The 17126-nt window shown below is 29.6% G+C and overlaps 1 protein-coding gene across 3 annotated transcripts in view; it reads left to right on the plus strand.

The window, feature by feature from the left end:
• LOC112684558 (semaphorin-2A) overlaps positions 1–17126 on the plus strand; it is a 478554-nt gene that overhangs the window by 170171 nt on the left and 291257 nt on the right. Inside the window, exon 1 of one of the 3 annotated variants that reach the window (XM_025556134.1) lies at positions 11601–11646. The exons of the other annotated variants lie outside the window; for them this stretch is intronic. The gene's annotated coding sequence lies outside the window, so the exon portion shown is untranslated. Of the gene's footprint in view, positions 1–11600; positions 11647–17126 lie in introns of those variants that run through there. 3 annotated transcript variants of the gene reach the window in all.

Consider the following 17126-nt stretch of genomic DNA (forward strand, 5'->3'; position numbering starts at 1 on the left):
GGGGGGGGGGGGGGGGGATTTGGGAGAACAATCCGCCCTTGATCTTTTTTTTCCTTAGGAACGTCTTAATGGACTAGCACTTTTATCAGTTCATCGGATAATAGACATAAATATTAATTAAGTAATTTATGAACTAGTTACAAAACAAAGAAAACTTGATTTTGCATTAAAATTGCGAATAATAAATAATTATAACAAAAATAAATATTTGTAGTGTGTAAGGTGTAAAAAAATGTTTTCTGTAAATAAAATATTATTATACTGCATTTAGTGAATATTGTTTTGAAAAATTCAAAGAAGTTTGTGAGCGGGAAGCCAAAGGGGTATTCGGGTTTAGCGGAGTGAGAACGAATTTTGATGTCGGCACGGTTCTCGGAGATCGACATGACATGACGACATAATGTGTCCGCTCGCGCGGGTTCGCGTCAATCGTCGGCTGTGTTTCAGCGGTGTCACGATGGCGCGTCCGGCGAAACTGGCGCGGCCGCAACACCCGTGTGGCCGTCGCTGCGAACCGTCGATGGCACCACCGGGCACCCTATGGACGGGTTCGAAAGTGGTCTTGGACGACCGCGAGGTCACCGCGACACTGTCCCTCGCCGTCGATCCTGAGTGGTTGGCAGGGCCGTTCAGAGGGGGCAACGGGACCATTTTAACCCTGGCCCCATTGTTCAAATATTTTTTAGGGCTTCATAAAGTCTTGATGTATAATAATTAATAATAAAGCCTCGATTACACTGAGCAATTTTACACGTTGCGTGTCGGGGATTAAAGTCGCGCACGTGTGAACGTGTAGCGACTTTTCCGATTACATTGAGTGATTAAATTATAAATAATATGAATAATATTTAATTCTATTATCTAAGTATGTAATACAGTACATGAATTTAAATGAGCTTGATTGGTTAAGGTTTGGAAAAATACGTTTTCAAGAATTTTATTATTCTCAGTGATTATTTTTTTTTATCATATCTTATTATTATGGCCTAAGGGTTCCCAAATTAATTTTCCCCTGACCCCAAAAAACCTTGGGATGACCCTGGTGGACAGCGTGGCCAGGGCTGACCAGCAATTTCAAGCAAACGGCACGTGTGGCCGTTGCTGCATGGTCGACACCATGGTTTTTCCACCAACACGTCGTTCGGATTACGAGTAGTGTTAATTGTCGGCACATGATTCCCATCGGCCTTTGTCGAGACAAATGCGAAATCACTGCCTTTAAAAAAAAAACTGGAAATGACGTCAAGCAGTACTTTGGGTGGTGAGACGCGTATTATCAAAACCTCTAGAGTCCCAGCGCCAATTTCATCTGGAACATTATGAAGATATGACAAGTTTTATTGATTCATCCATACTATATTTAGAAAATTAAAAAGAACTTTAAATTTAACTTAAGAATTTATGATGATTTAGATAAATATGCATTGATATTAATTATAAAAGTATGCGTTATAATTTATATGCATAAATAATGAATTAAAATAAATCATTTAGGTAGCTAATTTATGATAACATGTAGAATATGGTTGATAATAGAAATAAAAATTAATTAATTATCAATTCCTCCATGTTGTAATGCTTTATATTTTTTATCTTTCTATATGTTCTGCCAGTCTTGATTGTAAGGCGGGGAGGAAAGCGCTGTTTAATAGTTATTATGTCCACCAGTATTTCATTATCATTGTACATTTCGGCTTCAAATCTTATCAGTTATTTGATTATCAATATTTTCAGTTATAACATTTTAGAATATCTTTAAGTATAATTTGTAGTGTTTACTTTAATTTTACTTAACTTGTATTATGTACTTTATATTATGAAATAATAGTAAAATTGAAATACTAAACTTATCAAACCCCATAAAATAACTCAAATTTAAAATGGAAACAAACGTTTTTATTATTGCTGAATGAAAAAAAATCTGGTAAATAAACTGAACAAACAATAATTCAGCTAACAAATGGGATAAATTGTTTAGTTCTATTTCAAACACTAATTGGATAGTTCATGATGAATTTATCCCCTTAAGTAAGTGTGTATTTTTTTATAGCTAATATTTTTATACTCATACAATTTTTCTATCGATAAATCTATAATATAGGTAGGTAGTATATCACTATAGATATTTTTTTATATAGCATAGGAAATCTTTAAATCTTATTACTAATACATTCAAATAACTATCCTTTCAACAGTCAAATGTTATTTATAACATCTTATTAAATAAATAGTTCCTTATTTTTATTAAAACTTTATACTATTATCATAAATAATTACAAAATTTTTATAAATAAATCAGTCATACATTGATTTTGTTGACTTCATTATGTACTTCAGTACTTTATTATAATGTACTGAACTACCTAACTATATTTATATAGATATTACTTCTAACTATTATATTTAATGACTATTGATTATACAAATTGTATTAATCTTTATATAATACGAGTACATTTTGTACTGTTTATTATGCATGTTAATAATATTATGATGATGAATTATTTGGAATAGGTACAATGATAATGAAATACTCTTGCATTTACGCGAATTTCAAACAAGCAAATGAGATCGGCTTATCGATGTACAGCGCTAGGGCTCCAAAGGTTTTGTTAATATGTGAACGCTACCTAATATCTAAGTGCATTTCAAACTATTACAATGATATGTTTGTTCACGCTAAATATAAAATATTTTTATTTCATGTATAATTACTACATGTGATAAATATATATTTAAACGCCCGTGAAGGCCCGAGCGGATAATAGGAAAAATGGCAAAATAAAACATAAGAAGTGCATATATAGAAGACATAGAAGACATATTTCAATCATAAAATATAATGAGTAATTGGTTTTATTTTATTTTAATAATTCCTACATGACTTAAAAGTAACATTATTAAAGCAGTTGAAAAAATCAATACATATTGTGATATCGAGTGATCTAAAATTTATAGAATATGTCAATAGTTTTGATTCTAAAAATAATTACCATATCGTTCTTATATATATTTTTGGTATCCATTTTGAATATGCACTATTAGATACTAATTATACATATACTAGAAAGCATTGTGAACTGGGATATAAAGGTTACAGTTTTTGAAATTTATCTGGACTTAGGTAATGTCTAAATGTTATATTTTATCCGTAATCACATACATCTGAACTGTCGACTGCCTCAACGCTGTAACTATTGCCAAATCGGTTCACGTCAGTTCTTCTGGGAACAGAAATATTTTAGATTTTAGTCATTGGTTGTGTGTTCTGCCATTGTTCTCGTGTAAAGTAAAAATATTGATAAAATAAAAAACGTATAACTAATTTTCATACATGTGTAGTATAGTTTCCCATTGATGGTTTATAAAAAATGCAATGATTATAATATTAATTTATTTATTTTTCAATTTTATTTATACAATTGAGGTTATTTATTATTATTATTATTATTATTTTAAATTATTTCACCTTGAATAAGAAACAATAATATAGACATGGATATTTTAGTGCCTATAATATCATTTTGATGATCTCAAGTGACACGCTTATGGCCTTTAAATCGATTGTTAAAATTCAGGTTTTTGAACTTCAAATAATATGAATTCAACATTGTGTGAAACGTATTTTTTTTTTTTTTTGTAAAAATTCATTTATTTTAATTATGAGCATTTTTCGATTGAAATGTTAAATGTGCTATCAGATAATCTCAATTACCAATAATGTGTATTATGCGACTCGGTGACTATTGAACGTATTTTAAAATAAATCGTTATGTTGGTTTATATAGTTGATTGAGCGTTTCATAAAAAAAATTCTGGATAAATGTTTAATAAAACAAGTTCTTGAAACACACCCTTTGAAGTTCAACATAAAACTTTCTTTTAGATTCTGATGCGCTGTAGGGCGTATATTGAGCGAAATAGCAACGCAGTTAGTGCATTTATAATGTTTCATAGAATATTATAAGAATCAGATACAGACAACAGCGTTTTATATTTAAAATTTTTTAGGTAATACGATTTCCATAAAATTAATTTTTCCAACTTTATTATCTGTATTCGATAATATAATACTCCACTGATACTAAAGAAATACTGAATTGAAGATTTCTTATACAAGATAATTATTACATTACATTATATAATGTATTATAAAATCATTATAACATTAAAATAATATATTTGAGTACACAATCCTGTGAACCAAATAATTTGTTATCTTACAGTTTAAATTTTATTTTTAAAATCTACGTTAATCATGCGATAGTAAACAATAAAAATTATATGTTATAATACAATTTAAATAAGATTTACAGATTGTATTGCAAGTATTTTAAAATCTTAATTCATTGAATTCATGTTAAAAATTAAATTTCTTACTTTTTTACGATATATTGTAACTTTTTTTTTGTTTTTTGTTTTATTGCTTACGGTTTTTAATTTATTTTGTTAGGCTTAATTGTACTTTACTTCGGGGTAACTCACCTTTCGGATAATATCGCCCCGGGGACGGAGGTTTTGTATATAAATTGTATAAATATAATATATATATATATATTATGGTATAACCGACATTCGCTCCTAAACGCGTTAGAACAAACATTATAATACTATTTTTTTTGTCCACAGTGGTAAAACGATTAATAACCGTGTAATAGAATAACAGAAAAATTAAAAATAAAACTTTACTCTCCGAGAAATAATTATTATTGTTATTAAATCATAAACGTGCTCACAGGTGTTTTCGAAAAATTTATAGAATAAACAAGAAGAAACGTGTAATTCTTTTAAAATGGAAAGAATTTGAGCACATTCACTATCGAGTAGTATGTATTACAATAATGATAACATGATCTGCAGAGGTTTTATAAGTGGTTTCTCCGGGAGATAGAGTGCCATGAAAACGTAATGGTCGCTATTAAGAAATTATTTATATGCAATTTGTTTGGAGAACAAACTGGATGCAAGACAATAAAAATGTGACGAAGCACACGGGGAATGGAAAGGGATTACTCTTAAATCGTTTTATTTTTTAAGGTGTTTAGCTGAAGAAGAAGATTTATAAGGCATAAGGACACGCACACACACACACACACACATATACACACACACACGCACGCACGCGCACGCTCGCGAGTGCGAACTCACACTGGCTTGCTTAAGTAAATAGGTGGGTTTTGTTCTTTGATAATCTTCTTTACGAATATATGTTAAATACCATTTTACTATTATTGTTTTAGCATAAATACCATTTAAAAATATTTGTACGGCGTCTCTTTGATGTTGTGGTTAACAGAATAGATTTGACTAAATCTTAGAAACAAGACGTAGCGATCATTTTATGATTTCTTGCCTTAAGTACCACATACAATTCAAGTTTTACTTAATGTATGAAATTTTGGTGTTTCTAATAATCAAAAATACAGAAATGTCTTGAAGTTTTTTTTTTTAATTTCTTTTCTAAACATTAATTAAATATGTCATTACATACTTCTGTATATATCGTATATATGTAGAATGTGATTATATCGTTTTATTTTAATAGGTGAGTAAACAGTGGAATTATATTTAAAAAAAAATTGAGTTGAACTTTTTAAAAATTAATTTAATGAAATTAAGAACTTTAAAATATGAATTAAAAGAATATAATGCCGATTAACAACAAATGATATTCTTTCGGTTACGAAGACAGTTTTATCGAATTAAGTGATTAATACGAATACCAACCCAGAACAAAAAAAAATATTTTTTTATAAAATAAACTATAATTGAATACGTAGATTTTCTAAACACTTTGAAAACCATGGTCGGTTGAGTAAAGTACTTTATATGATATGTAAGTAGTTCTTACTAAGAATATCAAATATTATGCATAATGATGACATACAGTCGCGTAGCTAGCTATTTCATAAGGGTGGTGTTATTCAATAGTATACACAACAAAATAAATACTTAACGTATACTCAGGCTCAGACTGGGAGGGTACCGGCCTACTATTCTAGGTAAACAGCCAGCCCACAATGTATTATTTCAGGAATTTTTAAATGTATTTGTCTCACAAAATTGATATTTGGTAGGATTTAAAGAGGTTAGAGGAGGGGGACACTTACTTATAACCTTTATATTCAACAATCATGATTAGTTATGTGATGTTATCCATAATTCATGTCCAATAATACTGTATAAAATAAATTTACTTTGTACTATAAAGTATACGCTTTAAAATAATACACAAAGAGCTAGTGGAATTTAATAAAAATACAATATTATTTTTTGTGAATTAATTTATTTTATTTAAAACTAATAAATAAAAAGATCTTTCTTTAAAGGTTTATAACAAATATTAAACGTACAATTTACTTTATTCTCGCGCCCGCCATTAAAAAAACTCAGACATCATATTATTTTGATAAGCAAAAGCAAAAAATGAGTGTCACTATTGAACAATAACACAGAATGTAATATAATGATACAGTCATACGGTTCGTCACGGGTTTAGTTATCAATTTATTTGTTTTGTCGTCTGTGATAACATTAATTATTATAACATATGTGTATAAATATTTACAATATACATAATGTAATGATATGCACAGTAAATACTTGATTTACTGCTAAAAAGCTGATTCAGACTAGATTTCAGTATAATATAATTTATAATATATGTATATATATAGGATTTTCTATAATCGTGCCTTGAAATCATTTAAAAAATATAATTAGATACCAAGGTGCTATAAACAGATAGTCTGTTCACTATTATGTAATCTCAGTAAAAAATTTTTCACGGTTACGGCCTACTGTGCTGCGTATACTTTATTGTACAAGAATACAAACACATTAGTACATTACATATGAATGTCTTTTCATGCGTAATGTACCATTGTGTGGGAAAGTATTTAAATATTATATTAAAATTTCAAATATACACTTTTGTTATACCTGTGTACCTACTTTAAATCGCGGATGATACGACATAAAACCATGGCTTTGGTTTATTAGACAAAACGATGTAATGAGAAGTCGGATCCCGGCTTTACATTATTGTTATGTATATATTTCGTTATGATAAATATGTTTTCATCACGGTTTATGATCAAATTTTACTTTTATTAAACTTCAGTATACTTCTGTTAACGTGGTTAAGGGTGGGGGGGGTGTTACTACACCTGTAATACCCTCCCTGGCTACGCGCCTGATGGCATAAGAACAAGTCCCGATTTCAGTGGTTTGTTAACTTTGTTAATTTTCTACTTAGTAATCCGTTTAAATTTAGTGATATCAAGAAATTACATTGCTCAAGTAAATCATGAAAATTCAATTAAATCCGTTACAATTGTTGGTATTTTAAATCAGTATATATATATATATATATTTTGTAATATTTTGTATTAACAAGACCGCTAATGGGCATGGAATTGTCGTTAATGGTGTCGCGATTAGCCGATTAATATCTTGAAAAGTTAAGCGTATAACACACACACACACACACTATATACATACATGTATACTTATATCTATGTACACATACTTACACATAACTCAACGTTGGCTAAACGGAAATTACGGTGAAACATTTTAACTTTTGCACAAATATAACGTAGTCTGGGGATAAAGTATGTTTAAATACGTGGCCATTTCCATCCATTAGCTGGATGCTTTGGAAATCTACGAGTCATTGAAACTCATTCGCACACACGCGCCCGAGTTCACTCACACGCATACACACACACACACACGCGCGCGCGCGCACGATAAGAACTACTTATATACTTCCATTCGTAATCCCTTCGCGCCAAATCTGACGACGACTACATGGAGATGCGTTAATCTCATCCTGCCTCTCGCACTTTCTTTGTCTATCCTTGCCGTTCCTATTCGTCCTTTTTGTGCATCTCCTTCCAACTTTTTCTGTGTCCTTTCTTTTCACACCCATTCTTTGTCTCCCCTTCGACAAGTTCTACAACACTTTCTACCACTTTATTCATCCACTTTATCTTACCCCACAATTTCTGTTATTATCATCATCATCCCCACACCATAAATACTTTTTTCTACACATCCATCGTTAGCCATCTGTTCAGATGACAATCATTAACGGTGTCGTCGCCGTCATTGTTGTGTTTGTTGTTGTTTTCAACGGGAAACGAATATAATTACAATTTTTCGACTCTTAACACTTTTGCAAGATCATGCGTTGTTATATTAAAACTTACTATCATGCTCAGACTCAGAAACCATATGTATAATAACGAAATAATAAACGTGAAGACTAATGATGACTCCGATCATTATTTTTAAAATAGATGACGGATTAACGTTTTACATTAAAACTACCCATACTAAACAGTCTTATATAGTAATTATACAACATTATGATCTATGTATAAACGGTGTGAAATAACATTCAAACGAGGACAAAACAATGTTTTGCAATGACCCAAGAAAAATAAAAGAGCCGTTTATGATTTTATGCGTGGTCCTTTTTTTTTTCCACGTGTATATATCGTTCGTCATCTAGAATGAGTTATTGCTCGTGTACCTATATCGTACGGTGCGTGCTAAATTATTTAGTTACCTTTGCGCGTGTACACTTCGGTATATGATACATCTACTGCAATATGTATACGTGGCACGGGGTTTCTAGTTAAAAAATAATAATACAAAAGGCTACGTGGATAATATCGTATATATATTTACTTTACCCAAAGCTGGTAGTACATTACACCATGACGTAGTTCCTTATATTAACCGAGTTGGTTGTTGAGAAAGTGCTTTATATTATTATTATTTCCGAGCACTGCATCGTTCATAAGCAAAGTTTTCAGACGACAACTCTACTTGTAAATTCGATCCCCCTTCCGTTAGTGTTAATAGTATTCATTAAGACTAGATTATACTACAGTATATATGATTACACTCGCACACTGTTATTAGTAAATATAACTGTGGTAATGTTTTTATTATTTTTTTTAAAAAAAAAAAAATCAAAACCATAATAGATTTTAAAATTATATCTACTGGATAGATTACTTCTAGAAATACACACATACATAATATGTCATCCAAGGAAATAACCGTAATATATTGATAATAAATAATTTGTTGCATTTCCGAAATCATATCCATTATGATGTTTTCTCTCTCTCTCTCTCCTCTCAAAAAACCTAAATAATGTTGAAATTCTATAATATTGTGGCTTCGATCTTTTGTTCTTTTCATCAATACCATTACAAATTAAATGCATTTTACTTTATTTATTTATTTGATTTTATAAGTATTTATATAGTACAAGTCACATAAAACAAACATAATGTAATAAATACTAGATTAATATAAGATTTAGACTCTAGAAGACAAATGTAACATAAGAGCTATATAACTTAAACATTATAATTTAAAAAACAACAATTGGTTAAGAATTTCGCAATCAAGAAGGTTTATTTAGCATATAGGAAATACTAAGCAGAATAATAACAAATTAAGTTATATTATAAATTAACTAAGAAAAGGTAATAAAGGGGCTTTGTAGTGGTTGTGTGACTCGATACTATAGAAAGCGTTGTGTTTATAAATGTTATCGTTTAATTTTGAATTGTGCTCATGTGTATGATATACGAACGATTTTATCGACGTATACAACAGTATAATTATCAGTGATGGGAATTATTCTACCATTCGAATATCAGTATTCGATGCTACAATACAATACGTAACGAAAATTATTCGTTTAAGTTTTCGCGCAACACAAAACGTTTAATAATAATATTATATGGCTTATGGTGCACAAAGGCCTGCGAGAAGTGGATTCGAAGCCAGCGATATTTACTATTTGACATGGCAATTAAAATACAAAAATAAAAATTCTGCAAAATACTCGAATATCATAATTAAATTATTAATACATAAAATTATTATAAATACAGTATAAACTATAAATCACTATAGCGAGCATCGCTTAGAACGAGATACTGCTTACAACAAGCAAAACGTTAGGTCCCGGCACGGCACATATGATTGTATGTCAAAATATACGTCTACAACGAGTAAAATAAAGCTAACTACTAACAGGTACCTGCAAGATAAGAACTATTTTCGTATTTAGGTCGATTAATTATTGACATACATTATCTTTAGTTATGTAGAAATGGATTACTTATTAATAATAAATAGTATAAAAAGCTTGTCATGGAAAAACGGATAAAACAAATAGGGTATTGTAGCATCGAATTTTGATATTCGAATATTCGAATATCTACGGTGGACCTATTTGAATTCGAATATACATTACATCTCTAATAATTATGTTAATTTTTGAATATTTTCATTTTTGATCTACTAATTGTTTCATGTAAAATGGTTTTTAAATAGGAAAAAAAACCGATAATTTTCTGATACGATAACGGTAGTACAGGGCTATAGAATTACAATAGGTACAATTAATGTGTTTTCATGTTTAATTTAGAATAATTGATATCTACTCTCTATAAACATAGCTTGTGGTGAGAATGTGAAGCTCATAACATTTTATAATCTTTAAATTCTAATGATATGGCCAATCTACGGAAAACAGATTATAACTATATGTTATTTTACACATACATCTATTAGATTTACTTTGATAATTATTATAAATACTACAACATAAAGTTGTATCGTCGCACAGTCATCAGTGTATTTGTTCATATTTTGGAATGGAAATATGTGAGCAAAAATGATGTCATAACTTTGCAATCTTGGAGCCGATAATAAATTAAAATTTACATAATTAGATAAGACTTAAAGGCCGACCGTCTTAAATTAATTGTTTTATTTAATTTAACGTTTATTTTGCCACTCGGAATATCTCGGGATTCAACGACGTGGCAATTAACGACGACCGTGTCTGTTCTTGAAATTAACGGCCTCTCCGTAACAGACTCCATTCTGTTTAGAAATTGAAACGGGATAGGGAGTGTGATTGTGTGTACGAATGTATAAATCGAAGGAAAACAGAGTAAGGGTTTTTTTTATGTTTGCTTGTTTGTAAAAGCGTATCAGACCACCTAATTAACATTGATTGGACGTGGTCACCAACCTTTTTATCTATCTAAAATAGGATTACAGGACCTACCATTTGTCACAGCGCTGATATTCTCGTCAAACAAAACACGTGTGGTATAAGTATTATCTTAACTAACTCAAAAATATAATTTTTTAATGAATTCACCGAACAAATTATTATTGTACCGTACACTGTGACACCGTGTCGGTTTTGATAAAACAAATACGCCGAATCCACTAATGAATCATATTAGAAGTTTTTATCATTTTGATCTTTATACACGTAACTTTGAACTCATACACCATCTAAACTGCCTGGTTCTCTCTTAATCATGGTGACACGGTGTGTTATTACGTATTTCTTAAAATAAATAACGGGTTAATACAAATAAATATTAGAATATCATAAGTACATAGGGCAATTAATCTAGTGTTTACGACTCACCAAGTATGTGAGAATTATAAAGGGATTTATAAATATTAAACCGTTGTTATGTATGTTTTTAATAATTTTTGAATGTCTATTACTTAGGTGAACTGGAAGTTCATTGCGAGCAAGAAAAAATACTTCATACCTACTCTTTAACAGTTAATACTACTTTAGTAAGTATTTGCTTTCACATTTCTTGTTTGCATTTGTTTCGTTTATTAGAATTTATTTTTTGATTCTCAGTGTAACATTATGGTGTTCAAATTATAATTGCGTAATTGTGTTTTTCGTATACATATCGGAGTAAGCATGAAGCTATAGTGACGTGTTGTACATTACGGGACAACCGACGATCAAACATTTCGATCGTACACGCCCAGTGTTCCACCTGACCGTTCTGTAATGGCATATTTAATGTATAAATAATCGGTACGAGCGACATTTACAAACAAAAATATTATAAAAGTGGGGTTTATTGAACATGAATATCGTGTTCACCAAGTAACAAACACATGGCCCTTGGTTCTTATTTTATCCTAACCTCTTGCAACGTCGAAAATATAACTAACTAAAATAATTTCCTGTTTGGAAATATCAATTTGGAACCGAAAGGGTTAAATAAATTCCTTTAGTCGACCACTGAATTCGCATAAGACGTCGCGCATCGAATTTTCGTGTAATACACGTATTTACTTCGTACTTATATATATATATATATATTATAGACTGCACCTATACTATGCATTATTATATTCTACCACGCCGTCATCTTTAACAAAACTCTTAACAGTTTTCTTGTTATATTTTTAGTCACGTACGGTTTTGTAGTTGAAATTGTTGTTGTTCGATTTAAAATTTCACTGTTCAGCGAAATCGTTAGGAATATACCGTTTCTTGGATGTATGCGCGCTTTACGTTCATAAGCATGTACTGAAGAAATAGCATTTCGTTAAATTTTCAATCGTATCCGTAACGAAAAACAAATTATTTATGCCCACGATTTGTACGCCAATGTATTATTTTCACGTGACTCGAACGCAAACTGTTACGACTCAACCACATCACGACTTACGTTGACGTTACGTTTTATGAGTAAATAGCGTGCGAGATGTTCGAAGTTTGATTTAACGCCACGTGGTAACTACTTATTGAATCGTATCATTCGGAATGTAAAATAACGATAAAAAGCTATTTGTTTTTATTTTAATATTAAAATAAGGTAACGAATCACGTGCGAACTGAACAACAACTTTTCGGGATTCACTTATTTTCACTTCCTCTTACCCCTTTACCATTTAAACTTGATTTTCACTTTTAAATCGGGTATACTGTGTGTGTTTGTTCTACATAAATTAAAATGCGGATTAGACGCCATCTCCATCGTAGACATGACGATTAGTCGAAATTATCGTCGTGAGCAAACAGCCTTGCGGCGATACCGAGCCGAAATATTGAGCCGAGCTTTAATATTGTAACGCTTAGTGGCGCAATAGTGTAACACAACAGTACTTGTGCTGTCGTTCGTTTTACCGTTCTGTTGATCAACACAAAGTATTATGTTATCATCGTTGTAAGCCATCACAGAGGTTTATTTCAGATGGTTAATATTTTCAAAACATTTGAAATAATATATTATCATAGTTAAATATGAACATTTTTATAACACTCCAAATACGATGCATTTTGAGGGGTAAAAATTAAATTATTATAACAATAAGTGCATGTTGCGGGTTGTTAGACTGTTTTCGGTACAAAAAAATCGATTTTCGTCGAATTCTTCTATACGTACTCGAAGTCAATGTACACATATGTAGAGTAAAGAGTTTTAGATATCCATAAATTAAACGTTTCGAAGTTTCAAAAGTTCAGACTATTAAAAATTAAAATTGTACAATATTTATCTTTAACCGTCCTCTGTATACGACTAATATTTCTCCCCTAATAAAATATCCCATTGATCCTACTTATAGTTTCATTTATCCTCGTGAAAAGTAAAACTTATCTTAATCTATCTGGTAATTGTGCTCGTACAAACAACTTGTAAATTTGTTTATTATTTAATTGATGCAAAACACTGTAAAAACGCATTAGTTAGATTGCAAGTTGACAATAATATTTTATCGTAAACTGACGTTGCAATAATAATAATGAATTTAGGTAGTTGTAGTCGGACAATTTATGAACAGAGATTCCTGCATGACATTACTTTTCTGTTGATACGTATTTTATGTTATCAAAACGTTAACATTTAGCTTTAACAATTTACTCAGCTCTACAGTCTTTTTTTGTATAAAATTTTTTATAAATGAATAAATTAACAATTAATTAACAATTTTCATTAACACAATAAGAAGGTATAATCACATTTTTAACTACATTTGAGTATAATATTATTAGTGATAGTTTTTTTTTTCTTCGTCATAAATAAATCCATCTTTTTGAATGAAAGGGACGTACAATTTTCTGTTTTTACTTTTGAAATGTACGAAACAAATTAAATGTTTTAATCATTTACAAATGTAGACATTTAAACTAGTTTATTATAACAAAGTGATATTATGTTTATTTTTTAATTTGGTCGTTCGCTTTTTCTATGTCCTTTAATAAACCCGTTCGTATTGCTCATTATGATTTACTTGAATCGCATATAGTATACATTTATGTATATATGTATATAGTATACCATATAGCTTCTCTTTTTTCATGGGAATTCGACTTAGTTATAAAACGTGTATTTTATCGACTTTTAATTTTATTGGTGCAGTAAAATTCATAAATCGTCACTATATCATATTTTGGTACCTATAAAATATATGTGGGCATATTATGATAATTTGCAATACGTAAAATTATTACTTATTGACCATTGTACTAGACAAAAAAAATGTAAACTGGAATGACATAGGATTATATGTGAATAAACCTGCAACTGAAAGTATTGACTTGATACCGGGACTTCGATATTTTATTTGGACACCTCCGGAAGACTATAAATTTCCTGTTTCCGAAAAACGATATTTCAAATTTCAAAGAAGTTGATTGTTCAAGTATAAATGGTTGGCTTATTCAGCAATTATGAATGACATATTTTGTAAGTATTGCAACTTCAAGATGCAATACAAAACAATGACACTTAGTTGCAACTAAAGAAAAAAAACTTAAAAAATACTGCGCAACAAGGTGGATACAACACCATGAATCAATTGGAACCTATATAGATTTACAATCAGCTGTTATTGACGCATTAGAAAACATTCTAAGTACTTGGACAGATTCAAAAAACAATATTCGGATATTTTCAACTCCCATCAGTAATAAAAACATAAGAGTTTCAAGTATCAATTCACGTTTTGCATACAGTAAATGTATTGACTTTATTATTGAGTAGAGTTTTACAAACAGAAAATCAAGATTTAGTTGAGGCTGTTAAGTTAGCAAATGCAGCAAAATACGAAATTGAGCAAAGAAGACAATATTCTACAGATAACTTCAACAAATTTTTTGTGACTGTAGAAGATATTTGTGAGAAGTACAATATACTTTTGACTAAACCGAGACTTGCATCACGCCAAACTAATCGTTCTAACATTATAACAGATTCCGTAGCAGATTATTATGAAATTATTATTTAAATGCCATATTATGATTTATTTATCACTCATCTTCAAGATCGCTTCTTCAAGCATCGAAATATTTTGTCCAACTTCTCATGTCTTTTTCTTATTGAAACTAAATCTTTAGACAATGTTGCTTTTAAAAAGTTGTTTGAAACCTACGGTTCAATTTTACACGATAGTTCCCCAGAAATTTGGATAAGTGAAATTTGGTAACCACAATTGATTGGTAAAAATATGCGAAACGTCCTTGATGCTTTTGATATTTTTAATGCAGATACGTTTCCAAAAGTTCAAAAAATGTTCCGTATGTCAGTTTTGCCTGTGATTACAACAATTAATGAAAGGTAATTTTTAACATTACGTCTGCTAAAAATTTACTTACGATCAACAATGGGTGAAAATCACTTAAATGGATTGGCATCATTGAATATATATCGTTACATAAACATTGATATGAATTCTAACCTAACCTAGCATTGAATCAATTTTCTTCTCTCTCGTTGAGTAAATTTATTAAAAAAATGATTTGTATTTTAAAGTATTGTTAAAAAAACACTTTTAATACAGGTACTGCTTATAAAATTAATAATAAATATAAATAGGTTATAATATTATTTGCTAATTATTGATGTATCTACTTAATAGATTTTTTTTTTCAAAACTCCCTCCATTATGAAATTCTGCGTACGGCCTTGACATTGCTTATATTATTGTATGATTCGCATATTATTTTCGTTTGAAAACTATCGGATATTTACGGCGGCAAGCTTGGAAAATGTATAGCTTTAATGGATTCCATCTCTGGCATAATACAATTCATTACGTGTGTAAACTGCAGCTGCACTTCGATTGCTCTGCGTTTGGCCCTCATCCGACACCCACCCTCCCTGTATCCGGACGCTACCCCACAATCGCACAGATTTAATCATTTGACTTATTCCTATACACGTTATACATTATTATTAATACTGGCGGGCATTGTAATACACACTCTAACATGCGCATACATTATATACAATAATATTATAATATATATATATAAATCATTTTAATAATGTGTATTCGTGTACATCCAATGAATCGGTCACTACGAGTAATATGTAAAGCCAGTCATTGACCTCAGAAATTTCGTTTTCTGATGATTAAATCGACATAATATTTGTAACATAATAAAAATATAATTATATTATTGAATATTGATTTATGAAAATAAATATTTTTTCCAATTTGATTCGTTTGGATTCAATAAAATAAAATAAAATGTCATAAGCGTCGTTAGTTTGATCTAAAATAATAAAATAATAATTAATTTTTTTTTTAATTAGGTACATACATAGTTAGTATTTAATTTCATTTTTTTATTTATATTTATTTATGGCAATGTTTATTTTTATTTATTAAGTAGGTACACACACATACATATATTATAGTTCATTAACTTATAACGTTGAATTCGTTTAATCATATTTCATGGAACACTTTTATTTTATTGAATGTATGTGAAACATGTTAAGTAATAAAATATTAATATTAAGTATATAATCTATAAATTTTGGACTTAGTTTGTGTATTATTAATAGGTTAATTGGCTTATTCACTAAAAACATTAATTTTTTCTTTTTATTAAAAAAAAAAAAATCTATATATATATTTTGTACTTGCATCAACTCAATGGAATATATTTATATATATATATATATATATATATATATATATTGTTTCTTAACTTGATAAAGGAAATCACTTATTGTTATAACTAAACGTATAGTATAGATTAGGCCATCTAGAACAGAAATATAATTTTTAAACTGTATTTTATCAGAGGAGTATAACAAGTTTTCAGTTTATTTTTAGAGAGTTCATCAAGGATATGATTAGATAACATGGTTTGAATCAGGAGGTTAGTATTTGGTAGAAATATTTATTTACTTGTTGAAATAATGATGTTAATAAATAATCATTTTAACGTTAAATTTCGAAGATAATGAGCGGTTATTTTAAGAATTAATAGTGTTATAAAAATACCTATTAAATAA

The sequence above is a fragment of the Sipha flava genome, unplaced genomic scaffold, assembly GCF_003268045.1.
Source record: "Sipha flava isolate LNK unplaced genomic scaffold, YSA_version1 252_pilon_pilon, whole genome shotgun sequence".
NCBI classification, from domain to species: domain Eukaryota; kingdom Metazoa; phylum Arthropoda; class Insecta; order Hemiptera; family Aphididae; genus Sipha; species Sipha flava.